Raw genomic sequence first — 24,678 nt, forward strand, 5'->3', positions numbered from 1 at the left:
TTTATGTAAATTAATGCAATTGTAATTACCCACCGTTGCCACATTTGATCTGTGAAAATAAATAGGATTTGTCTGTATCCCCTCTTATTCCCCTTCCTCCCCAAGTGATTCAGAACTGTTTTGCAGCCTCTTGCACAGGGTTGTTCAGCAAGGCAGAAGGTGAAGTGCAAGCCTAGGGAGTTTGGGGGTGGTTGTGGTCTCTCCTGGCAGGCTGATGTACTGAGCTGCTGCATCCAAGAGCAAGGTCCAGAGTTTGTTCAGTTTTGTCATCTCCAGGCACCCGTGCCCACGGTCTCTCGGCAGTATTCACAAAAATTTAAAAATATACTGCTTTATTACTCGTGGTGATATCTAGTTTTGGGGGTTCACATGTCTCATACCTCCCCAAGCTTTTTTTATCTGACAGAGTTAAACGTTTGTTTTTCTTTCTAGGTTAGAATTCAGATTCAGATGGAAGCACTTGACTCCCAAAGCTGCGTCCTCAACCAGCAGCTAGGAGATGCACGATAGAATTGGCAGACTTGCACTGCTCTAAGCACTTTTGGAGACATATGCTGCTTTTCCCACTCCTGGAAACAGTCCCACAGATGCCTCATGATTATTCACTTGAGTCATGGCCGCAGAGTTGACTTTTTGGAGGTTTGGATTCCCAGATTCCTACACTGCGCGTTTAACAGAAGCACAAACTCCGAAGGTGTTTAGTTTAGGTGTCCTTCCTACTAATCAGCTGATTAGTAGGTAGGACATGGTTCCAACTCCCTCTCAGCCAATGAATAGGACAAATAGGTTGTTGGCAATGATTAGGACGAATATGACGATTAGGAAGAATAGCAGGTAGGTGAAAAATTTTGTAATGTAGGGGTCTGAGGCGATATATCATGTTGCAAATTGTAGGATAGATCAGGATACGAACAGCGCAATGGGGAAGAAGGTAAGGAAGTAGAAGTTTATTTTTAGGCTGATGGGGATTTTGAAGTTTATAATGAATTTTCATTCTCAGAAGGAGGTGAGGCTTTCTGTTCTGGAGTGGATGTAGATTGTTATTGGGATTAGGCTGATTAAGAAGGAGGTTTTGACTGTGTTTATAATTGTGTTGGGGGTGTTCTTGCCTTCAAACCGCAGACCTGCCCGGCTGCAAGCACAGAGGATGCGTTTGACCAAAACCCAATGCTCCCAACGCAAACCTGGAACGCTGTTCGGTGGAATCGAGACATCCCCAAGGAGGAGCAGCCGCCGGGCGGGTGCCGGTGTCGCTCCGCGGGGACAATTCCCGCGGCGCCCGGCACCAGGTGGCGCTGCCAGCGGCTCCCTTGGTTTTGGGAAGGGAGCGTGGCGGTCACAGAGCCTGGACAGCAGCAAATTCTAAATTTCTAGAGCGAAATCGCTGCGGGGAGCCTGGGTATTGTTTCCTTGGCGGAGGTTGCAGGAGCGGGGCATCATCGCCTGTGTGCCATTGCTGCGCGGCTCTGCCGCCCAGGTGCGTGTGCTCCGTGAGAAACGTGGCAGCGCCGAGCCCCTGCCCAGCTCTGTGCTGCTCTAATATCTAGGGTATCAACAGAATAATTTCCTCCTGGTGTGCTCCTGCTGGTAAATGAATGATTAGTACATGCTTCACCATGAACAAATGTTCGACAGCCTGAGAAAAAGAACTTAATTTGCCTATTTTACTGACTCTACAACCTGAGCAAAACTTTAATTTGCTTTAGAAATTCTTTTAAATGTTGCTAGAAACAAGTTATTGTTACACAGCTTCAACAATAGATTATTCTAAATCTATTCCTAAACCCATACAAAAATGGAATCTCGGATTTTACTTATGCTATCAATCTGCACTGAGTTATCACAAGTGTAGAAAAATAAGAAAGTTGCTATCCGGTCTAGTTAGTTGAAACAAAACAGGAAGATGAATTGCAGCACTAGTAAGAGTTCTTTTGTCATCTGATTTTCCAGAAAGCATTTTTAATTTTACTGTAAAATCTTGAAAACAAATTTCTTCAGAATGATGCCTCTCTGCTTCTTAGGATTTTCAAATACAATTCCCATTCTCAGCTAGCTTGGTGGTAGGAGCCATCTACTTGCTCCAGATGCAAAGCAAAATTTGCTTTAATTTTGCTTTAAAAATTCCATCAGTTTGGTTTTTTGATTTTAGGTTTTTTGTTTTGTTTTGTTTTGTTTTGATTTTTAACAGAAAAGAAAAAAAAAATTCTGTCCATAACAGTCCATTACAGAGTTTGGAATATTATATACGCCCTGCAAAAGGAGATTTAAAGATTCATTGAATGCTAGAGATGGTATGAAAATGATAAACATTTCTCAGTGCTTTCTCTAAATTTTCCACAAAGCTTCTTAAACATTTGAATCAACTGACTCTAAGCTGGTTCAGTTTTCAGGCAAGGAAAGTTGTTTTCTTTTTTTCTGGCTGGTAGTGTTTCTACAAGAAGTGAGGACAAGATCAGGCAGATGGAAGGGGAAAAAAGTGTGAAGGAATTGTAAGATCAAAATCTTTAAAACTGCATTATTGGTTTGGAAAAATGAAGACATTAGTTGTGTAGCTTCTGAGTCTAAATTACAGAATGTTTTGAAAATGCCATTTTAGTTTTTAAAATTGCTGCATTTATTCAGAGACTGCTGAGAATGGAGAGTATTGATAAGCTCTACTAAGCATTTTCATATGGAATCTATTTTCAGCCACATACCAGAAAATGTCTTTGTTATTTTTTTGAATGAGACCCTAATCTCGGAATGACTTTTCATTTATCAGAGCCTTTTAAGTCTGCTATTGTGTTTCCAGTCAGATCCTTTCCACTCACTTCTTTTTTCCTGTGTCAGCCTCTTACAAACTTGCCACAGGGCAAAGTTCACAGTTATTTTCCACAGGCACAAGGATTTCCCCTCTCAGGGGTGCACTTGGGCTTTATGCAGTGGAAGCCAAGCACAAATTAATGCCAGCTCTAATAGTTTATGATAAAGTTTCTTGTGGTATATCATACTTAATAGCAAACCCTACAATTTGTGATTTAACTTGTTAGCAATTCCAAGGCTTTTGTTTCTTCTGCTGTTCAGTCAGATGAAATGGCTTAGTGGTTTTTTGCATCACCAGCATTGGCATTTGTGCCTGTTGGTGTTCTTATTTAGCGTTGTGTCGGTTCCCACTTCAGCTATAATTTAGTAATGTTCAAATACCACTTTCTAGAAAAAAAAAGTAAGTTCTGGCATCTGCAGTTGAGAAGTTGGAAAACGTGAGTGGAGTATGCCAAAAAAATCCCCAAAGAAATATTATTGACTCCTCTTAAAATTTCATTATTTTTCTGTGTTGGTATTTTGGGGGGGGGGGGGGGGGGGGGGGGGAGGGGGAGAGGAGAGGTGGATTTCAACTGTTGTAGCACTTCAGTTCCCTGAAATATATTTATTTTAAGTTTTTCCAGGGTGTTCAAGTTTATGTCTGTGTATTTTATGCACAACAAACAGCTGAAATTCTCTCAAAGGGATTAAAAAAAGGCACAAAACCTGTTTGTTCTCTCCTAATTCACTGTTACAGATTTTACGACTCCTGGTATCAAGAAGGATTTGTGTTCCTACCCTTGACAGAAACCTCCACCTCCCCATCCCTCTGCAGTGAGGATGTGCCAGCTGTCAGCCTGGCTGCCATTTCCCACCCTCCTGCAGCTGAGCAGAGCTTTTAATCAGTCTTGGAAAGTGCTTTGCTGACCCTTCCTTCCAACAGAGGCTGATGTTCAGGCTGTAGCTCCTCGTATCAAAATGATTTTGGATCTCTTGCTGGGCATTTGCTGCCTTCAGGCTGGAGCTGGGAGCAGCAGTGGTTTGCCTGTGTCAATGACCAGCTAACAACAGGAGAGAGCAGAGGATGCATGGATCAGAGACAGAGCCAAAGCTGTCCTGCTCTGTGGCACCATGGGCCCAGATGGCTCAGCAGTGCTTTACCAAGTATCAGCGTGGAAAAATAATCAATCAGCTTGTTTGGGTAACCTAACTCAGCTGTGAGGGGCAAATGAACATCTGCATCACAAAATGCAAGTAATGGGCAAGAAATCTGGGGATTTGTGTGAGTTCTGTTTTGGAAGAGCCAGCCTGGTCAGAGTCAGCTCTCTGGGAAAGTGGCACCAGTGCAGATCAGCCAGGGGCTCCAGAGACTGCAGCCAGCACAGCCTGGCTTTGCTTGTCCTCCTGACACTAAGAGGAGACCTTTGGCTGATTCCCTTCCCATCTTGCTCTGGTCTCCTGCTGCCATTTGTTTGCTTTGTCCTGTTGAAGTTGAGCTCCTGGGCAGGGGGAGGCTGCAAATTCCATTTATTGGGTGTGTGTGAAGCCCTCAGCACCACGGGGCTGAACATCTCCAGGCTGCTGCACCCAGAGCAGCTGTTATCAGTAACACAAAAACAAGGAGCTGCAATAGAGTGTGGGAAGGGGAATAGCTTGCCATTACTGATGTCAGGTTTAGCAAGTAAGAACTGCGCTTGTGTTATTACTGATCATCCTCTGGAGAGCTGTAAGCATCTCCCTGGATAGGGATCCAGTTTCTGCCCTTACCCTGTATAACCTCATCAGTTTCAAAACAGGATTTAATGTCATTAGAGCAAATTGGCTTTAAGGCAAGGGGATTTTGTCCAAGGAACTCAGGTTGTCTTTACTTGTTTTTTTTTAAGTATGTGGCATCAGAAGGATCATTGAGAAATTTACTCAAACCAACCTTTCTTCCCAGCTGTCTCAGGTCCAGCTTGTGTCACCAACCTGTGCTGCTTTCCATTCTGCTTTTTGCCTGTGCTGCTTTCCATTCTGCTAAGTGGTAAACACCCCCTGAAACATCTCAGCATCCTTCAGGATATTTTATACTCCCTTTGCTCAATCTCATACAGGCTCAAGGGACAATTGGGTGGTCTGGCTGTTAACTGGAAACTTGGTCAGCTCTCCTCCTATTTTCAAGATTGGTTATAGATTAATATTTTTTTTTCTGGTGAAGAAATTATAACTCAACAATGGACAAGTGTATATGGCTAGCATTTAGTTTTATGCGTTTCCCTTCCTTTTCTGCAACATTTTTCTTTTCTGCAGTTTAGTATGGGTACCTACTTGCATGATAGATTGTGTCTGGAATTCCTGAAAGAGTGATTTATGCTATTCTACTCCCGTTGTCTTTGCTTGCACTTTAGCACTTTGAAATTTCTGCATTTCAAGAAAAGGAAGAAAATTCCCTCCAGTATGAAACTGCTTAGATTTCATTGGTAGTCTTTTAGTATTTCAGTCAGTGCTTTGTCTCCTGGTATGTACAATACCTCTGTAAATGTCTCTCTCTAGAGTCCTTCAGGATATCCCCTAAAACAATGTGGAGTTAATATGACTTGCAAATTGTTTTAACTGATTTGTTTGTTGGGTAGCCCGGGCTTAGTTCATTCTCCTTGACAAAATGCAATCAGTTGCTTTGCATCATTCCTCATAAGCTACAGTTAGAACCTTCTTTTGTTTTTCCAGAGAAGGATCTGAACCCTGACCCCAGCAGTGCTTTGAAGTCTTCCCTGACAGACAAAGATGAAGCTTGAGGTATCAAAATGTCCTGGGAGGGACGTGACCCTTCAGTGAGCAGGGACCTGGTGGGGAGGGCTTGTTGCACGGGGCTGGAGATGAGGAGGAGGGTGACTGCATGGAATGGGGCTGCTCTGGAGCCCCTGGAATTGCAAATTGCAGCTGGAAGCAGGGGAGAAGCCCAGGAGGATGTGAGGGGCAGGGTACAATTTCCTGGTGTCATTGCAGAAGATTAAGAAATATGCTTTAATGGGGAAAGGGGTTGTATCTTTGGATAAATACATGTGGATGCCCACATTTTTAAATCTAAAAGAAATTCTTGAATCTAAAATAAAAGGAGTTGAAGATTTCCACTCTGGCATTTTGATTCCAAGGGAGACAATGGCCTTGATAAGAAGTAAAGAAACAAGGTTTACTGTGATTCTTTCTTCCAGTGAAACTTTCAGCAGAAGAAATAGAAAGTATGGAAAGGTAAATTAGAGGTTGTGATAAAGGAGAGGATTAATTCAGATTACATAGCACATAAGGGTGTTCCCAAAGTACAGGGCACTCTTTTAGGAACATCCCCACATAAAAAGGAAGCATCAAATGCCTTAACCAAAATAAATCAATCTTCATGACATGACACGTCTGTGGGCATTTAACATCCTTGCTGCAGCCTTGTAACTGCACTCTCCTGTTGCATGGATGTGTCCCAGATAAACATTTCATCTTTATTGAAGTGCAATAAAGTGTAAGAAAGATGTTAAAAAAGACCCTGGGATTTTTTTTTTCTTAGAAAGCCAGTATACATGAGATAATGTCAGGTGTAAAGAAAAATTCTTATGTTTGTAGTGAGAATATTTCAAGTGAAATATTTCCATCTGAACCCAGGAAAAAGACAGAGGAATGATAACAGCAGATTTCTTGTCAGAGATCAGCTGTCAGAATGAACAGATAATACTTACTTAATGGCATCCAAAATAGAAATCCTCCAGATCAATCTGCACAGCCCCTATAAAAATAACAAAACCAGAAAAAAATGAGTAATTAAATACTTGAGAGGTTTACAGTGACAAGATGAAAGATGAAATAAAGCTCTGAGAGATTACCACAGAACAGTTATTTTCCCTTTTCTCTCTTTATTTTCCTTCCACTCTTCTGCTTCTTCTTTTCATTTTTTTTCCTAAGGCAAATGCTAAGAATATTTCAGTGAGTCACTTCAGACAGGTTAAGCAGATATCTAAGGAAGCAGCCTTTGGTAAATCAAGTGGGATCACACAGGTAAAACTGGAATTCAGTGGCCTGGGCTGAACATCCCTTTGTAACTGAAAGGCTTTGCTTGTTCAGTCCCACAGATGCAGCATGGCAACAGGGATGTGACATATTGCTTACTTAGGGGCATGTGCCAGAAATTGTGAAGGGCACATCAAGCCTTCTGAAAGAAAATCAAACCAATTAGAACCTTGTCTCATGTTTAATTAACTTAAAACTCAGTCTCTTATTTCTAGGAAGGAGTGCTTGTGGGAATGGAGGTATTTGAATACCAAATAATCTTCCAAACCATTTGGAATTCACTCTGATAAGGGTGGTTTTTGACTGAGCTTTATTTTCAGCTAAATTCTAATGCAAGTTGCCAAGCAATACAAACCTGTACAAGCTGAAAAGAAAGAGGAAAACCCTATTGGTTTCTGATATTGAGCCAGTCAGCCCAGCTACTACAATATCTGAACATCTTAATCTTTAATGTGTGTCACTTCCAAACTTCTCTGTAACTAAAATTTCTTGTAAAGGTCAAAATCCACTTCTTAGAAGCCACTCAGACTGTGAGAATCCATTTCTAAGATTTTGCATGCATATAACAGGTGAAGATATATTGCAATAGCTAGGTTTTTTCTGATTTTTTAAAATTTATAAAATGTGTTTTTCCCAGGCTTACAACCAGCACAAAATCAAATATAATAAGCTGATAAAAAGCAGAACATCATCCATGACACTTCAGTCTGCCAATTCTTATATTTTTCACCCACTTACTCTGTTCTCAAGACATCTTTTTGCCTAGGGAAAAACACAAGATTTATAATACACCAGGAAAGAAAAAAATCTGGTTCTTACCACATTAAGGTGAAAGCTCCAAGTAAAAGGATCATCTCCCAACATATCCTTGTCCATGTTTATTTTAGTCAAATCTAAACTAGATTAGATTTTGTATATTTTTAGAGCATCTTGATCATCATCATAGTATTTGATCATTACCTCCTACAGACCACATATGGAAAGAAATACTCTGGTATATGGCTGGTAGATATTCAGGAACAAATGGGAGTCCAAGAGGAATAAGCCTGGGTGGCTAATGACATCTTTAATACTTTCAAGGAAGTATTAAGTTCTGGTTTTGCTTCAGGCAGATGCACACCTGAAGCTTGGGTGCTGCTGGAGAAGAAATGAGGAGCAGAATGCACCCACATTTTTTAGTTGCTCTAAAGCTGTAGTGGAAACTTGTAGCTGATCTTCTGAGCTGTCATGGGATGGGTGAGTGGGGCAGAGCCAGAGAGGGAGATGATACAAATCCCTCTGCTTTATGGGTTTAATAAAGGGAGCACCAGGAGCATCTGTGCCTGTAAGAAGCTCAGTCCCACTCACAGAATGAGCTGCATGGAGCACTTGTGCCCAGTTAGGATGGGGGGAGAGAGGTGCAGTGCAAATCCATAGGAACATCATGGAATAATTTTTAGGCCTTGCACATTGTTGGAATGCAATTGCTGAGTGAATGTATCCTGCCTTTTCACTAGGCTGTGCAGGGCTGGGAAAGAAACAGCCCTATCTACTCATTTCCTTAATGAAAGCTGAAAAAAAGATGAAGTTGGACTCTGTAATGCCATGCTGACAAGTGATATAATATTCTTATTCATCTTTTAATCCTGTTCTTTCAGGTGTCTAATTTGGTGCTTCCCCTATTAACTTTCTCATTTCTTCCTGTGCAGTACATCAGAGGTCACTGTGCCTCTTGTCATAATATTTCCAGTTTATAAGAGGGCAGAGGGAGCAGAAAGTAACTACAAGGTAGTTCTGAATCTTTCATCTTCATTTCTAAATCCTGTAATTTCTTTAAAGTACATACCCTCCTTCTTTCTTACCACCAGAAACAAGAACTTATTTGAATGTCAAACAGGGCTTTAATGAATCTCATAAGATAATCATAACAGCAGCTGTCCAAGTTAGTTTCTTTAAAAAATTCTGTATGATTTCACTTATGTTTTTAAGTGCTAACTCGAGAGTTTGCCTTTTTCTTCCTCTCACACATCCCTTTGAAAACAGGGATGTTAATTTACTAGTTAATGACTTTTTAAGTGCTTCTTCACCCAAGATACTGAACACAGCTCCTCAAACGTGCCAGCTGAACTGGAGCACGTACCATTGAGGAGAGAGGCACTCAAGTAGCTCCTATTGCAGTCATGACAGTGTTGATATAAATATTTAGAAATGTCTTGAAATAATGTTACCATTCAGCAAAGGTTGGTACCCCTAGAATGGTGATTACTAAATATTTTTATTCTTTCTTGGTTCAACAAAGCCTAAAGGGTTTATTTACCCTCCTCTGGGGAAGCACTGAGCACATGCAGGGTTTTTTCCTGTGTTTTACCCTTTAAAAGTCTCTCCTACAAAGAAGGGCAGGTGACAGTAAGTTGAAGTTTTCTTCTAACATCTGGGTGTCTTGTGCATCAGTAGCAGATGCTTATGCCTTCCTTTGGGCATAGAAGAAGTCTGAGGGAGTTCTAAATTTGAGTCACTTGACTCACACATACATCCCAGTCCTGAATTGAGGATGTACAGCCAACATCTGAGGCAGTTCCTTCATGTAGGAGTCCCAGCCCAACATCTCTGTCTGGTTCCTAAGTGACAGCTCCTAACAGCAGAATTACTTCAGTGAGAAGCAAGGCAGGCAGCCAGATTCCAGGCTGTTCACATTGCCTCCTCTTCTCCTGAGCCTGCCAAGGTACAAAGTCCTTGCATAACCCAAGCACTGAACAGCAACAGAGCAGGTCTCTCTAAGAGATGGAAACCTGCTTGCACATTTAAAGGTAACATTTGAAGGCTTTGTAGTGATGCTACATGGGGATGCTTCCCATGGCAATGTCCCTGCTTATCTGTTAACAGAAAAGGTAATTGCAAAGCTTTAGCACTTCACTTCTGGCCAGCATTTCTGCACTTGGGCTCTTATCCTATTTATTTGTTTCTGCAAAACAATAAGAATCAGCTTTCTCATAGTGCACTGATACTGTTACAATTTATCTTTAAAATTTTTTCAATGTATTTAGTGACAGGTTTGTTCTCAACAATTGTCAGTCCCAGCATGATTAGTTACACATTTTTACTTCATGGGGACATTTTGTACTTCATTTTGCTTCCATCAGTTACTGAGGCTTCATCCTGATGTCTTGTAGGGCATCCCTCAAGAGTGCTGTGTTTCACACATGCTTTTCTCAGAAGAAAAGAAGAATTCAGGGTTTTTGTAGTATGTCAGAGCTGGCTGTTCCTAGTCCTACTTCACCTTTTCCCTTCAATTGTTTCAGATTTGCAAGTAAGATGCCACTAGTAACATAGGAAGGCTGCAGTCACTTCCAGCCTGTTCTCAGCACTGCCTACAGACTGATGCAAATTGGCACATTTAAAGCCCAGGCAGACAGCAGCTGTGTAATCCAGTGGCATTTCCTTCTAAAATTTTCTGCAGAGAAGAGGAGCTTGAAAGGAAGTAACAGTTTGGGGAGAAATCCAATTCCAGCCCCAGAGGCAATGCTACACTAAGCAGTAAATCTTCTTGTCTGTGTCTACAGAGCAAATAAGGAGCTCCTGGCTTGCTGGCTGTGTCTCTGCAGCCAGGGAGGAGCCTGCAGACTTGCTGCCCCACTCTTCTCTAGCAGAAACCTATTTGACCATGCTGCAATTCCCTGTCAGTGCACGCTCCAGGTTTTATTTTCCACAGAAACTGGGATGCTGCCAATGAAGGAGGATGGGAGAGATGCTGTGTACCTTATTTCAACCTGACATGGCTTTAGGACATGAGCAGAAAACAATACCAGAGCCAGACACAGCTTTTTTTTTTTTTTCTTTCTTTCCCCAGCTTGCTAGGTATCCAATAGTTTCAGGCAATCAGACACTGTCTGATGTGAAAAACAAGCTCCAAAAATCTGGAAGCATCTAATTCATGCAGAAAAGTACCTACTAAACTGGGGGAAAATAGAGACTTAAAGCTAGTCAGTGCTGTAAAGTCCCAGACACACAGCTCCAAGGTAGCAATGCCTCCCATCTAATTCCAGCACAATCTGTCACTGGGCTTGGGAAAAGGCAGCATGAGCAACAGCCATTCAGAAGAAGAAAACACCAGCATCTATTGTGCCTGCACATCAGTATTGGAAGGATGATTTCTGCATGATTTCTTTCCAGAGATCCCACTGGGGCTTTTTGCTATTCCTTTTTCAGTAAGAATAGATCCACTTCTAAATTTCCCATTAAAATCATGTTTTTGATCAAAAATGCAGTTTCTGCCACATGAGCACTAACAACTCTTTTATCAGGCCATGTAAAAAAAAGTCTTGTGTTTAGGGCTGCCCAACCTGAGCTTACTGTCCTTCAGCCTGTTGAGCTAGAAGATTAAAGGCTGAATTGCTCCCCTGCCATCCTCCAGTCTCCCCATTCCCAATGGTTGCTCCAACAGCAAAACAGGCTGTTCTGCCTTGGCTGAGTCAAGGAGATTGCTGTAGGTGGTGTGTGGCAGTGACATTTTGGGAGAAGGAGTCCAGTGTGGGAGGCCAGACCAGAGAGGAGACACAGAAACCCAGGCTGCAGCTCTCAGGAGATGTGGTTTCCCTGTGCAGCAAGATGTAATTTAACTTTGAGCTGACTCAAAATAAAAGGCTGGAGGATTTTTCTCTCCCACCTTGCTTTTACATCACATGGGTATTTTTCTCTTTAGCAGTGTCTTCAGGCTTTCAGTTCCTCTACCCAGCTACAGCCTGTTCTGCTTCTGGGAAAATTTGGGGGAAAGGATCTGCAAATAGAAAATATGTCTCCTTGTTTCTATCCACCTCTTCTCTCACATGCTTTGGTAAAAGAAAAAAGTGTAGCTCTTATATATCTTTTTTTTTAAAAAAGTCCAGATTGCTTCCCTTAATGCTTTCTCTAGTGGTTTCAGCTAGACTTTTTCCTTCAAAAAGAAATAAACCATTTCACATTTAAAAGTCACAAATTGTGGCTTCCATTTTGTCAAAAAGGCTGAGCTCCTTCCAGGTTTAGAAATACACTTAAACCTGCCAAGTTTTGTCAAACATTACCTTCATTTAACAAGAAATAGTCATACTTTTTGGATTAAAGAGAAAGAGGAGAAGCAGCCATTCAAGTGCCTTTTATAAGAGGGAACGTTCTGTATTTTCTTGGGTGCAGACATGGGGGAGGAGGAATATGGAAAGAAAAAAATAAAAGAGAAAAGAGCAGACAGAAATACCCAGCTGAGGGCCAATCTGAGTTTATAATTGGTATCAGACTCTGCCAGTCTTACTCATGTAGTGCAATTCCTATTGATTTCTGGAGGTTCCTCACAGGGTAAGCTAATGTTTAACATAAATAAGGGTTACTGAATCTTGCCCTTGAGAAGGAGGGGTCAGGAAGCTCTTATCAATTGAACTGCTCCATTCCTGACTGGCAAGCCTGTTCAATTCAGGGTTAATTAAGTGATTCCTTAAAGTGCAAGTGTTGTGGAGGAGCATGATCATTACCATTTATATTCATTCTAATATGATGTATTCCAACTCCCTCTCCATCAGGTTTTACTGAGAGGGATCTGGTGAAGGAGATTGAAAAGTCTTTGCAAAATAATCTTGAATTCTGCCAGATACTCTTAGTTAAAGTTGTCTGGTAGTGCAAGATGAGATAATGTGTCTAAGGCAATAATGCACACTTTTTTTTTTTATTTTAGCTTATTATTAAGGTTGTGTGATACAAGCCCCCATCATTTCTGCTTTCTCACTTTTTTACATCCACCTTTGGTACCTATCCCACTCCAATGTGCAGGAAAGAAGCTTTGATTTGAATTGCTCCAAGATGCCATGCATCTTAATAATGCTCTGGAGTGATTGGCATGGAGTCTGGATTACAGGGCTGGATGCAGGAATGCTGCCAGGAGGCACCACAGCCACTCTGTGGTCTCTGAAGGGACCCAGCCACTCTATCCATGTGTCCTTTCCCTGTGTCTTGCAGTGCTTGAAGGTACTAATTTGTCCACATTTTCCTCTGTTCATTAATGCATCCTGTCCTTAGAAATTGAGTTTTTTAAGACAGTCATGTGTACTGTCTAGTTGAAAGATTAATCACAAGGAGGTGCTTGAGGTGGGGAGGCTTTACTGGAGAGGTGCAACATGTGGTCAGCTAGTCACTCTTAATGGCAGTTTCCAGTAGGTCCCCTAGCTTTTGCAAGTGACATCCCCTAGCTTTCTGAAGTGACATCCCCTGGCTTTCTGAAGTGACATCCCCTAGCTTTTGGAAGTGATATCCCCTAGCTTTTGCAAGGGACATCCCCTAGCTTTTGGAAGGGACATCCCCTAGCTTTCTGAAGTGACATCCCCTAGCTTTTGGAAGGGACATCCCCTAGCTTTTGCAAGGGACATCCCCTAGCTTTTGCAAGGGACATCCCCTAGCTTTTGCAAGTGACATTCAGCCAGACACGTGCCAGCCACGCAATCTACCAAACCCTGCAAAGTGCAAATATCAACATAAATGGATGTTAAGTTGCTGTGTGTTAGCTCCTAACTGAAATAGAGAGTGGGCTTCCAGCAGAGGCAGACAAATAGCAGTGATTTACACTGGCTTGAGGATTTGGCCCATCACCATCCCCTTATGCCCTTCTTGGAGGAGCTGCAAACTAGATAAAGGCTTTTCCTGTAACATGGCTAGCAGCTGTCTGTTTAGGCTGACTGGTAGTAAAGCTGGGGAATCTTTCTCAAAAATCATTCTGCTGGACAGCTGATTCCTCAGGTAAAAGCCATTTATTTAATTAAATCCTCCATCCTAGTCCTGCCTCTCAGGTCAGCTATCTTCCTTGTCAGCTATCCCTTTGAAATCAAAGTGGATTTTGAAGAACAGCTTTGGTGATCCAGGGTTTCTGTGTGTCTGATCAGTCTCTCTTTTGGAGGAGCTCCTGGGCCAGCTGCACCCTCCCTGTGCTGAGCAGAGCAAGGCCCCAGCAGCACCTCCCTCCCAGTCTGCCTGTATGGAGAAGGGGCAAAAGCCACTCCCAGCCCTTTCTGAAAAGCTCACAAAAACACAGCAAAGCATGTGAAATAACATGGATGCTTCCAGAATATATCAACTTTCCTGCTCAAAGGGGGTGTACCTTCTCTGTGCCCAGAGTGTGCTGGGGTAAGGGCCATGTGCTGAGCACCCTGCATGCTGTCGCCACCCCAGCAGCTCCCTAGTGTCTCCTGAGGTACTGCTGGTGGTTTTATCTGCTTAAAAAGCTCATTTTGTTTGTGGCATAATTTGATGGCAGTTTTCTTGGGCGTTTTTGCTGCTCTAATAAGTATGCTGTGAGTACATCTGCAAGCATTCATATGTTAAGATAAAATTACTGGTGGTGCTCATCTCCCCCTGTGCTACTGCTTGTACCTCCAGTAAATGCTTGTGTGCTTGCATGCCCATGTACAGCATGTGCACAGCACCTGATCCTGCTTCTTAATTATTTTTAGCCCAATTCCCAGAGTTGTTCTGCTTCCTGCTGATGAATGGGAAATTCTAGTAGTGCTGTTTCATTTCACCAGCCTCTCAAGTGTAGAAATTATGGTAAATTTGAGAACAAGTGAGGTTAGATTGATAGTTACACCTCCTTCTTTAATTAGCCAACCATGGGATCTGTGGAGATAAGGGAGGGGAGTAAAAATTTACCATGGTGAGAGAGCTGGAGGTTCTTTCTTCTCTGTCCTTTCTTGTCCGTCTGTTCTCACTGACTGTAGCCCCTTTCCTGATGTGGGGTTTATTTACAGCTGCCCTGCCTGTGCTACATCAATGGTTTCCCTGACCTTGCCTCAATGATTATGCAACAGAGCGTTGTAAATTATCTTGTCACCAGAATCTCTATTTAGGCAAGTATAATCACTTCCTTGTAAGATCCCAGGCCTGGTGTACAGAGAAACAAAAAAAAAAAAAAAATCTGCTGCATAATAATGAGTGCAGCGCCCTGTTAGGGATGAAAAAGCCCCTCTGCCATATGGAAAACTGCCACACACTGGCTCTGGGAACCTGCACGTCAGGAATCTGGGCAGAGTGCTTAGCAATCTTTGGCAAAAGGGTGTAGGTTAGTAAATGTACAAGGTGTTCGCAGTAAATGCAGCGTGCCCGTCGCTCCTTTGGTGCAGCGCTGAGCCCTGTCTGTGCCTGGCTGCAGTGACACCGGGCAGCGCCGCGCTGCCTCCCCGGCGGTGCTCGGAAAAAGCCAACCTTTCCCAAGGTCTCACACCAAATCCTGTGTTTCACTGCTCCATATTGCAGGGTGCCTCCTCCTGCCTCTCCGAGCAATGGCACTGCAGCCTGGCTTTCCCACAGCCATGGCACTGCTGGAACAGGGAATGCTGGCTCCTGCCGGTGCAGCGCAGGGGCGGAGCGCAGCGCTCTGCTCGCTCCCAGCAAATGCCATTGTGGAGATGGGGGATCGCTACCGAGTGGCCGCGGGTGCACACATGAGCACGGTGATTCCTGCAGGGATATAATGTATCCTGGCTTGGCTGTGCCGGCTGGGCTGCAGGAGATGTCGCGGGGATGGGTTCTCAGAGGGGTGGCTGTGTCCGGCGAGCTCGGAGCAATTTCAGATGCAGCACGGGTTTGTGATGCAAACCTGTTCGTGATGCATTTTTTTCAGATGCTCATGGCAAACCTGTTCCTGTGTTTGTTTCCCTTCAGCTGAGGATTACACCTTCCCTTCTTGTACCTCGGAGTGATGGAAAATGTCCCTCCCATGAAACAACCCTTTGGTACATCTCCAGACCAACTCAGCAGCAGCTCCCTCCAAACCCTTGAATGTAAAACCTTGGGCTGCTGAATTATTATTACTGTATCTGAGGGAACCACACTGTCTTGTTCTTACCCTTACAAATTTTACAATTAGTCCTCCAGCACAATACCTTCTCCTCTCCCTCTCCATAGTAACAGGGGAACTGTTATTTTTGTATATTTGTTAGGAATGTAGTTAGCATTCACTGAATAAACTCAGAAAGCAATATTTCACATAGAATAATTATGAATATGTATTTACTTGAATAAGCTGTTGATTTTGCATGAATTCTGCACACTGTTTCTTAGGCAAATATGCTAATGATTGATGTGTGAAAATTTACTTTATTTTGGGCTTGTCAGACTAACTAACACAGTGATCCAAATCCAGAAAATTGTTTCCTTATGCCTAAGGAACCATAACAATTACAGGAATATTCCAGAGACGTTGATTACTAATACATCAAACCCTTCTCTATGGATGTGATGATTTTGCAGCAGTATTTCCAAACAAAATTTACTTTGCTGCTGTCTCTTGGCATTGGTATTCAATCAAGTCCTCGTGGCTGTATCAGCTGTACCAGGAGACCACAATGGCATTAGAATCCTTTCACATGGTGTCTGTGACAAAACCTGGGGACAACACTGTGGGCAGTGATGCCAATGGGCACTGAAAGGGGCAGTGCCAGAAGGCCATGGCCATCTCAGCAGGCACAGGGGAGCAGTGGGTGGTGTTTACCTGAAATTCAACCAGGCTTTTGACAGCCTCCTGCAGTGTCCTGGGTGCTGAGCTGGAGACAAGGGGACTGAGAGTGGGGATTTGTGAAGGAATTTTGGATGAGTTAGAGACAGGACCTCTGAGTTGCTTTAGATGATGTGATTTATTTTTACTATCTTCTATATAGGCAGGAAGGGTGAGTTTGGCTCACAGCTTCACCACATGGCTCAGAAAGCCACAAAACCTCTAGTTACAAGATTTTTTAAGGATTTATTAACCAATAAAACACTGCCAACAAGGATATTTATGGTTTTGACCCAATCCTTAAATATTTTGTCTTATGGACTCATGCTACAGTGTAAACTTTCTTATCCAATCATGTTATGACACACAAACCCAGAGTACTGTACTCTAAAACTCTAAACTTTCCTCTACTTAGCTTAACATGTCTCTGCTTTAAACTATAAACCCACATTCTTGTTTCTAGCACATAAGTTTGGAAGCCTTTTCCAAGGTCTCAGATCAAATCCTGTGTTTAATTCTAAGCTTTGGCTTGCAGGCCCAAAGTTCTGAGAGTTCCCTGCATTTTGTATTCCAGCATTGATCAGGAGGGTAAGATGAGTGGAAAATTGACTGGACCACAGGGCTCCAGGTATTCCATGCAGCAGATCAGAGTGAAAGAAGTGACTGGTTACTGGTGGTGCTCCTCAGGATTCACTGCAGGGTCTGATGTTATCCAATGTCTTCATTAAAGCTGGACTTGGACTGGAATGGAACCTCTCCAAGTTCACTGATGACCAAAACTGGTGGAAGAGTGGGTGCACTGAAGGCCAGGACATTGAAGGGGGATGACAACTGGCTGGAGAAATGGGTTGAGAGAAACTTCACAAAGTCCAATTGAGGCAAAGTCCTGCACCCAGTAAGGAACAATGTCCTGCAACAGCACAGGCAGGGCTTGCTAGAAAGCAGCTTTCAGGGCAGGACCCAGGGGTCCTGGTGGACAACAAGTTTGGTGGTGAGGCACTGGCACAGGTTTCCCAGGGCCATTGTGGCTGCCCCATCCCTGGAAGTGTTCTAGGCCAGGCTGGGTGATGCTTTGGGCAACCTGATCTAATGGAAGATGACCCTGCCTGTGGGGGGATTGGAATGATGTGATTTGTAAGGTCCCTTCCAACTCAAACCATTGTAGGATTCTGTGCTGGGTCAAGTTCAGCAAAAAGCACCAAGATGCTCATGTTGCTGGGGCACAAGGAGTACAAGGACAGGCTGAGAAAGCTGGTGGTTCATCTGGAGAAGAGATGGCTCAGGGAGTGTCTAATTGCTCCCTGTAACTACCTAATAAATGATTATAGACAAAATGGAGCCAGACTCCTCTTGGGGGAGCACTGTGAAAGGCAAGGGGCAGTGAACCCCAGCAAGGTGGATCCCAGTTGGATATAAGGAGAAAAACTTAATGGTAAAGAAGATTAGTGCTAGAATAAGTGCTCAGAGATGTTGTAAGCTCTCCATTCTTGGGATATACTCAAAACCTATCTGGATAAGGCCCTGAGTACCCCCACCTCACTTCAAAGCTGACCCTATTTTGAGCAGGAGTATGGACCAGACATGAAAGCTGCCTTCCAGCTTATTTTATGGGGAGTTTATAGCGAACACTTCTAGTGGATTTTGCACTTGGAAAACTACTCCTTTTATCTGTATTTTGGATATCTTTCATGTCACAGTAAATTTCACCAGAAAGGCATCCAAAGAATGGGAGTTTTGCCAAAGAAAATGAGTGCTGAGGCTAATTTGTGTCATGACAGTCTGGCTATGAATTTCTAATTGCATCGCTCTAAGCCCTGACTGGTTCCATACCTACGGCTCTCTGTAGCCGAACATTAATCACCAGCTTCCAGGGATGAAAACCTTCCTGAGCTTTCATCCCCAGCTTGTGGGGGATGCAAGCTGTGCCCTGCAGTGGGCAGCCACAGTGCCTGGCTGTGTGTTTGCAGCCTGCCTGCCTGCCTGCACTGAGCAGCCCCCACGGAGCTCTGGAGATCTGTGAGCGCTCTTCAGAGCAAGTCAGGAGCCAAACGTGCAGCCCGAGAGTCTCCCACATCAGCTGCATGTGGAGAACTGTGCAGAGAACTTCCCAGCTGTCCTGAGTGTTTGTCATCAGGAATTGTGCTGCTGACACAAATGACACCAAGATTTCACAGTTCCCTTCCCTTCAACATGTGCATTCAAATCCCAGAGGCAATGTTTAACGCAAAAACAGGTTAAATAAGCAGGTTTGCACAAAACCACTGCCTTTTTTTTTTTTTTTTTTTTTTTTGGTGCTTTTCTCTTTGAAATGTGAATGGGACTTTGCTTGCAAACTGAATTTAATTTTTGAGTCCTGATGATAAACCAGAAATAACTGCCTTGATGTGAGTTTGTTTCTGGAGGAACATGCTCTGCACTTTGCTCAGCCATTTCAGAGCACCTATTCTTCCAGTTCTCTGGCTGATGTGCTCAACAAAGCATACACAGAGAAGTGCTCCAAATTGTTTAAGAAGCTTTCATTCTAATCTGTTTGTATGGCAAACAAATATGTCAGAGGAATTAAACTAGTGGGTAACTGCATGTTACAAGATTTTTTAGCATTGCTCTATTAATGTGACTGATTGAGTACAAGATGTGTTGCTTGCCATTTCCTGGAATAAAAAAATGAGCTGTTGAGTCTTAATGTGCTATTCCAATTATGGTTATAAAATACTGAATCAAGTCTTTCTTTAAGAAAAAAAAAGAAAAAAAAAAAAAAAAGAGAACCATTTGGAATTAAACAGTTCAACAGAATTAATAATGATTCCAGATGGGCCTGTATTTGGCACTAAGAAGTGTGTGAAAGGAAACATTTTCAACCAGAAGCTTGAATGATTTATAAGAGTTCTTGAGAGATTTTTCACTAGTAAAGATGCCCTTTCAGCCTCTGCACATTTGGAGCTAACAAAGGAAGTGACACTCAGTGAGTGAAAACCTTGGCATTGGTGAAAAACACACATATGTTCACAAGCAGAAGTGCCTGAAATAGCACAATTAACAAAGCCAGGTTCTTGACACACTCTCAGCTCCTTGTTTCCCTATGAGTAAAAGAGGAAGAGTGGCAGTTCCTCACCTTGAAAAGGTACTGAAAATAGGAAATCTTTTGTGATTACTGTGGGGTAAATAGATACCATGATATTGATACCTGTAGCAATATGGTGAGGATAAAAGCGACTTCTGCAAGTTAAACCTTTTCTTAGGTTTGGGAGAGACAAGACACTGGGCCAAAAAGAGAGAGGTCTGTGTTTGACAACAATTATTTTAGTATCTAATGTTGGGCAGACTTGGGACTACTGGAAGCAGCACAAGGCAGAGTTACAAGATCTTATCCAAAAATGAACACTGTTTAATGAACTGACTAATTGTCTCCCTCTCCCATAGCATTCCTGTAATAACCACAAAGTATTTAGCTGCCATTTAACTCTCTTAAATGCAAGTCAATAGTTGGAATTAGCAAAAAAATCTTAGCATTGAGTGGTCAATCAGCCTCTTTACTGGTCACTATGATTCATGGATTATATTAAACAGAGAAACAAGGAAACAGATTACTCACACTTCATGTATTACATTAAATCAATTATTAATAGACAGCTGGCTATCTGACTGCCTTTTCTCTGTTGTGAACTCGTGGGAATGATGAGCAGCAAAGTAGAAGTTAATAGACTGCCCCAAACCACTTTTTTACCAATTACAGTGTTAGCCTGGTGTCAGTAAATGGAAATTACTGAACTTTGCATCCTGCCTCTTCTGTGATTTACAGCCCAGTCCTTGATCAAGATTTTAGGGAGGATGTCTTTTGCAGGGGGACTGGAAATGACAACATAGGGCTTCTATCTCATATTACACCCATTTGTAACCTGCAGAGTTAACTTCTTTTCTTCCTATACAGGAGATATCCCCTCCTCCCTCTGCCTTATTGCAGGCAGATCCCAGTGCCACAGAACCTGTCCTTGCCAAATTCCTCCCTTTTATCCCAATGCCCCTTTCCTTTATTTCACCACTTTAACACTTTCTGTCTGCTAATGCCAGTCTTCCTTTGCACATAAGACTGCCCAATTATTCATAATTTCTGGGCCCAGGTTCAGCAAGTCTGTTTGAAGATGATAGTTGCTCTGTACTCACAACTTCCTTTTATGTTGGTGGTCCTGAAGCTTGTATCAGGCTCCCAAAAAATTATCATTGTTAATGAATAAATGGCATTTTTCTTTACCTGGTTTGAAAGGTTAAAAAAATAATATTCCACACACAAGTGATTGGATTCCATCTCTTCCTAGAGCCATCATGTGCTGACAGTCCCATGGCTTTATCCTGTGAGCATCATGATCAACATTAAAATTTAAAGGCAGATGCATTGTGATCAGAAATTTCATTCGCTAATTCCAGTTGTTGAAAATAACCAAGAATTAGCCACCAATGTTTCATTTTTAATTACATCTTAGCGGTTGAGCAGCGTATCTCTACCTTCTATTAATTCTACACTTAAGAAATATTGAAACTGGTCCTTTCACTTCCTGAATTTCCCAGGCCTTCATTTCTTTCCCCTTTACAGCTTATGGCCTTGGGAAAAAAAAAAAAAAACAAAACAAACCCAAAATAACCCCAAACCTTGCAGGCTGCCTGTTGGATGTAGGAGAGTTTCCATGTTCTCCATGTACTCTGCAGGTTGTGCTCCCTGCTCTCTTCTGCTTCAGGTGCTGTGAGCACAGGCACAGCTTCTCCTTCATCCTCACCATGAATTTATCCCTTTTAAAGGGGTTCACAAGGTTGCTGAGGTTCTTGTTCTTGCTTGTTTTGTGCTTTTGCTAAAAAGATTGGTAGAGAATCTGATCATGTTTTTTTCCTTCTCTCTGCCTTATTCATCAGCCTCTGTGGAGTGAAATGGATCGTGTTGTCCACAGCTCTGTAACTTTTCCACTCATCCAGTATGTTCAGATGAATCTGACTTTCTAGTGTTTAAACCAAAACTCATCCAAGCAGATGGAAAAATTCCTAATTCCCTCAGTTTCTGGGCCTCATAAACTTGGCTTGTCTCTGCAAGTCCTTGCACCTTTTGTATAATTATTTATAACTTTGCAAAGTCATTAGAAAGTTTTCTAAATGTTGCCCAAATGAAATATCAGGGCTTCACACCCCCTCTGTGGAGCTGTAGATGAGCTAGAAAACTCAGATTTTTTTTTTTCTGCTGAATAAAATAATACTAAAGATTTGGAGATAATGTTGGGCTTAGGCAGGCAGAGCAAAGCACCAGCAACTCCTGGGAAATATATAGAGAAAAGCCAAACCTCATAAACATTTCCTTTCAGGGAAAGGAAAATATGTTTTGAAACAATGTAAATAAAGACATTACAAAACCATGTTTTTCTTTTAGGACAGCACCATCCAAAAAAGGATGTTTTTTTTCCATTTAGGAAATAAATCTGTGAAAAACTATCAAAATCGATCAGAAGCAAAGCAATCTGGACAAGAATAGGAACAATCAAATTAAAATTAACCTTTTTTTTTGTTGTTTTAGAATTATAGGAGCTGTCGGTGGGGTTTTGTTTTGTTAGTTTTTTGGTTTGGTTTTTTGTTTTAAAGGCCTCATTTTCTGCCAAAAGATCAACTTCAACAGAATTTTCAACCTATGATTTTGTACACGTTTCCATAAAATAGCAGATGCTAATGCTAGTATTTATTCACAAAAACAACTTCAGATTTGAATGAACCACTAGGAAAAATACACCCTTGCTCCTTGCTAAGAGCCTTTTTGCCTTTTTCCTGCCCCAGCCCACGATAAAGGTACAAGTTGGGACCAGAATCCTGCAAGACCCTGTGGCAGGCTGGGTTATTCACTTACTGAGTGCTGTGTTGCAGCAGTGTGACACAAGCTTCAGGTCTGCACCTGCATGGCATGACTTCATTTTTGGGATATGCCCTCCTATCCTTAACAGCCCCTTTTAAAGCATGAGAGGCTTTTATCCACTCCCTGCTGATTGGGAAAGGAGAGGGCGGTTCCCAGCCCATTCCTTGGTCTCCAGCATATCCTTGCTGCCCCAGTGGGAGGATCCCAGGGAGGAGAAATTAAAATGAGGGAAAAGGCTGTACTTCTAATGTAGATCCTGGGTCATTAAATAGCTACCCTTGGGCTTGCAGGCACACAACACCTGTGGGAAAGGAAAAGCTACAAACCCGAAGAGATTTTTTGTAGGTAGGATTTTTCTTCTTAAAACACAATTTTGCAGCAGAACCACCCGTGTTTCTGCTGTGCCAGAAAAAGACATTTGAATGAACTGGCACATTCTAAAGCCCTCTAGAAAGGGAAGCTCACTTCTGCTTTCTCAGTTGCCTAGGTGATTAACATGAGACAAACACAGTTCTTCCTATGGTTAGTCTTAAATCCATAAGACAAAGAGCTTTTTGGCTTGGTGTTGCAAGATGTGAAGGTGTTTCAACAGCAGGATTTCACAAGAGCTGTGCCCTCCTCCTGTCCCTTTGCTTGGATGGCATTTCTGCTGTGAAGGTCACCTTCCAGCCACCATCTGAGCACCCTCCAAGCTGTCTTGGGGCCAGGAGGGGACACTGTCCCTGGGAGCACCCAAGTTCAGGGGTATGTAAAGCTCCTGGTAGTTAAAAATACCGAGCCACCCGCAATTCTCTTTGGTGCCATTGACGCCCTGGCCAAGGCTGCTGGCCGTGAGCAGGAGCAGATTGCTGGGCTGGAAATCAGAACCCCAGGCTTCTGTCTCTCTGGGCTCTGATTTCAGCTGATTTCCAATCCTGCTGCTGCTATTCTTCCCTGCCGTGTCTGTTTGGAGAGCGGGTCCTTTGTGGCAGGGGTGGCTCTCCCCGGGTGTTTGCTCAGTGCTGGCACAATCGGCCCCGCTCCCCATGGATGGCTCCCAAACACAGAGCCTCTGGAGCAGGCTGCTGGGGCACAAATCATCCTGAAAAGCCAGTTCACAAAATGTGTGATGGCTCAGAAAAACTGCAGGTTTCCTTCTCCTCTCCAAGGATTTCAGGCTGCTCCTAAAGCAGCATCACCAGGAGACATGGAAATGCTGCTGCCCTTCTGTGACAGATCAGGAAAGAGAACCCCAAAAATGTGGAATGAGCTTCTCCACCTTATATAGCAAACAGGCTTTTTCTGCCCCTTTCTCCTCCCCCAGTTCAGTATCACAAAGAGACAAAACCTTTTTCAAGACAAAAAATTCCCTGCATGTCTTCAAGATTTTGCCTCCTGCTTCCTCTCCCTCTTCCTGGGCTGGCAGAAGCTGCCACATCTGCAGATCTGTGCTTCCTTTAATGTCTTCACTTTCTTCCATGATTGTCTGCTGACCTCTGGAAACTCTCCAGGGATTACTGGAGCAAATTTTAGCAGGGGAAAAATGGTCTCTTCTTTACAGAGGCAGCCACTGCACGTGTGTGTTATGCCTAATCCATGTTGAGGTTATAAACACCTGCATCCACCTTAGCCCTGTTTACCTACAAATTAGGAATTTTTTTGGTGAGACTTGAACATCCACACACTGATAGTAATTTAAATATTGGGTTTTTAAAATTGGGAAGCAAAAGAACATTATCACCCTTCATTTAATCTCTCAGCTGCACCGTGCAAGAGACAAAATGGCACAGGATCTATTCTAAAGATGGGCAAATAGAGGTGAGGGATTACAGTACAATTTGTATGGCTCCCAGAGAAGTCACAAATGAGGCTGGAGGGATTAAGCTGGTGATGCTTGGGCTAAAGTAGCCCATCACCTGCTCGCTATCCAGGAGAGGAAACCATTCTCCTTCAGGCCAAAAACTTTCTATTACACTGCAGAGCAAAATGGAGAGCTGCCTTTTCCATCCTGTGTGTTGTGTATGAATTTGAAGCTGCTTCAAAAAAGGAGGGTTTAAAAAAAAGAAGAAAAAAAAAAAAGAAAGAAGAAAGGAGAAGAAGTTATTTCAGACATGTTTCCTGGGTTGTTGTCTGTGTTTGATATTTTCAGCTGACGCCAAGTGGAACGAAGCAAATTCAGCCCTGGCTGCGGCGCTCTGTTTCCCTGGCTGGCAGGGACACCTAGTGGGTAGGACAACGTGTGCTGCTGAAGGCAGGGGAAAACACGCGGTCTTGACTTCCCACCAAGGGCAGTATTTCATTTTCTGAGTCATGGCAGGGCCTAATTGATGCTCATGTTACCCTTTGGAATTAGCGTAGAGTCGGGAGGAGTTTACAGCCAAACCTCCTTCAAGGAACAGGGTGTAATGTGAGAAGGTGATGTGAGCAGTGTTACCCAAACTGCTGCTAACAGGAATTCCAGCCTGGAATTTGTGCAATTGCCTCTTTTGAAGACTGCCACAGTCACAATAACACCTACACGGGC

General features: G+C 42.8%; 2 long non-coding RNA genes across 2 annotated transcripts in view; one reads left to right on the forward strand and one right to left on the reverse strand.

The window, feature by feature from the left end:
• Positions 1–24,678, forward strand: part of LOC143693625 (uncharacterized) — a 45,939-nt gene that overhangs the window by 10,873 nt on the left and 10,388 nt on the right. The window contains exons 3-4 of the long non-coding RNA XR_013181535.1: positions 433–1,477; positions 5,488–5,556. This is a non-coding gene — a long non-coding RNA (uncharacterized LOC143693625). The remainder of the gene's footprint in view (positions 1–432; positions 1,478–5,487; positions 5,557–24,678) is intronic.
• Positions 1,404–7,764, reverse strand: LOC143693626 (uncharacterized). Its single transcript, XR_013181536.1, has 3 exons — positions 7,633–7,764; positions 6,486–6,532; positions 1,404–1,581 (listed from the first exon to the last, which is right to left on the reverse strand). It is a non-coding gene; the product is annotated as an uncharacterized LOC143693626 (long non-coding RNA).

The sequence above is a fragment of the Agelaius phoeniceus genome, chromosome 3 (assembly GCF_051311805.1).
Source record: "Agelaius phoeniceus isolate bAgePho1 chromosome 3, bAgePho1.hap1, whole genome shotgun sequence".
In the NCBI taxonomy this organism is placed as follows: Eukaryota; Metazoa; Chordata; class Aves; order Passeriformes; family Icteridae; genus Agelaius; species Agelaius phoeniceus.